This window comes from Chiloscyllium punctatum, unplaced genomic scaffold (genome assembly GCF_047496795.1).
Source record: "Chiloscyllium punctatum isolate Juve2018m unplaced genomic scaffold, sChiPun1.3 scaffold_491, whole genome shotgun sequence".
Taxonomy (NCBI): Eukaryota; Metazoa; Chordata; class Chondrichthyes; order Orectolobiformes; family Hemiscylliidae; genus Chiloscyllium; species Chiloscyllium punctatum.
In genome coordinates, this window is record NW_027310225.1 from 27,680 (window position 1) to 30,000 (window position 2,321).

At 62.8% G+C, this 2,321-nt stretch overlaps 1 non-coding gene across 1 annotated transcript; it reads left to right on the top strand.

Moving 5' to 3' along the window:
* The first annotated feature begins 1,822 nt into the window (after window positions 1–1,822).
* On the top strand, window positions 1,823–1,976 carry LOC140472998 (5.8S ribosomal RNA). The gene has a single exon (XR_011958014.1). It is a non-coding gene; the product is annotated as a 5.8S ribosomal RNA (ribosomal RNA).
* Window positions 1,977–2,321: the final 345 nt, after the last annotated feature.

Genomic DNA, 2,321 nt, shown 5'->3' on the forward strand with positions numbered 1-2,321 from the left:
TCGCGAGGGTGGTTTCGGGGCCAGCAGGAGAGCTCGTCGGGGTAGCAGGCCCTGCAGCCGTGGTCACCGCCAAACCCCCACAACTCGAGCAAGTGAAAAAAAAAAGTAACAAATAAGAAAGGATCGTCGGCTTGGGGGTACGCCCGTTTCCGTTTCAACTTGTCTCGCGAGGGTGGTTTCGGGGCCAGCAGGAGAGCTCGTCGGGGTAGCAGGCCCTGCAGCCGTGGTCACCGCCAAACCCCCACAACTCGAGCAAGTGAAAAAAAAAGTAACAAATAAGAAAGGATCGTCGGCTTGGGGGTACGCCCGTTTCCGTTTCAACTTGTCTCGCGAGGGTGGTTTCGGGGCCAGCAGGAGAGCTCGTCGGGGTAGCAGGCCCTGCAGCCGTGGTCACCGCCAAACCCCCACAACTCGAGCAAGTGAAAAAAAAAAGTAACAAATAAGAAAGGATCTCTGTCGGCTTGGGGGTACGCCCGTTTCCGTTTCAACTTGTCTCGCGAGGGTGGTTTCGGGGCCAGCAGGAGAGCTCGTCGGGGTAGCAGGCCCTGCAGCCGTGGTCACCGCCAAATCCCCACAACTCGAGCAAGTGAAAAAAAAAGTAACAAATAAGAAAGGATCGTCGGCTTGGGGGTACGCCCGTTTCCGTTTCAACTTGTCTCGCGAGGGTGGTTTCGGGGCCAGCAGGAGAGCTCGTCGGGGTAGCAGGCCCTGCAGCCGTGGTCACCGCCAAACCCCCCACAACTGTTGGGCGCCTACCTGCGCGGGGCAGGAGGACACTTTCCGATTTCAAATCTCCGTTTGCCGAGTCCACCCCGAACGCACGCGGGCGGGCGGGTTCGCATCACCCTTCGTCACAAGGGGCGAAGCCCGTTCCACCGTCTCGTCAGTAGTGCCGACCGGTCTGTGATCGACGAGGGGAGCCACACCAGGTCCGGCCCTGCTGCTTGGCGGCACCGCGTCGTCGGGAGCTCGCGACAGACGGAGGGTTTCGGTGTACTCTCCAGCCACGGGAAACGAAGCCGGTGATGCAGGCGCCGGTCTTTCGCTCCCAAATCGGCTGGGTTTACATCGTTGCTATCTAGTCACGCTCCCTTCAAACCCGACGGGGTACCTATTCCCCTCACCCGTCTGTGCGTATACAGCCTCTTTGCACTTGCGGGATGGGGGTGGTGGTTTAAAGACTCTCGAGTTGCCGCCCGTCGGTCTCCGAGCTCCGTGCAGTAGTGATCCCCAGCGAACTGCCAGCAGGGCGAACGAGCGATCCCGCTCTCGGTCGGGGCGCCTGGCGTCGATCGGTGGTCGGTGGCTTGCGGGCAAGCTGCGCTGTGAGTGTGGGAACGAGTATGACGAGCCGTTGCCGCGACTCCCAGTCCACCTCGGCGGTGGCTGGGCCGGGCGGGCGTCTGCTCGGGCGAGTGCCGCCCCCGCCTCCTCGCAGGAAGTCCGCTCGCCGACACGCCGCCACGTGCACGCGTCAGTGACGCTGCCGAACCGATGGCCGGTGCCCGTTCCCGCCTCTGCTTTTCCTAGGGCAAAGCTGCTGCACGCCTCGTGATACTAGGCGGGCGACATGGTGGCGGTGATCCTGCCTCCGTCGCTGCGGTGCGTTGGGGCACGCATCGCCTCTTGGGCGCCCTGTCCTCCTCCCCCCAATAGACGTATGTTTCTGCGGGCCGCACCAGGATGGTGCTCCCCATCGCTTCACGCCACCCTGCTCCGCCCGCACGCCGGCGTGCAGGTGGCTGTAGCTCAAGGTGGGGAGCGTATGTGCGGTCCGGGTCGCTTTCCTCTGGCGAGGGAGAGACCTAAAACAAACTCAGACAACTCTTGACGGTGGATCACTCGGCTCGTGCGTCGATGACGAACGCAGCTAGCTGCGAGAATTAATGTGAATTGCAGGACACATTGATCATCGACACTTTGAACGCACTTTGCGGCCCCGGGTTCTTCCCGGGGCCACGCCTGTCTGAGGGTCGTTTGGCAATCAATCGCACTCGCCTTGGCTGGCGAGAGCGCGGCTGGGGTGTCGCAGAGGACCCGTCCTCTTTGTCCCCCTAAGTTCAGACTCCGGAGCCCTCCGGCGTCGGAGCGCTTGGCCTTTCCCCCCCACCCTGCACATTCCGTTCGTCAGGCTCGACGCCATCCCCCCGCCGGGGAGCGCGGCCTGGCGTCCGTCTGTGTCGTGGCAGTGGGGCCAGCACGGCTGTCACCGGTCCCAGAATGGCTGTCGGTGGTTCACACTGTGTGTGTGTGCCAACCCTCCTGGTCTCTGGGACACGGAGCTGCCACGAAGTGTTGAGCCTCCAGTGGGGGGTCTGCCT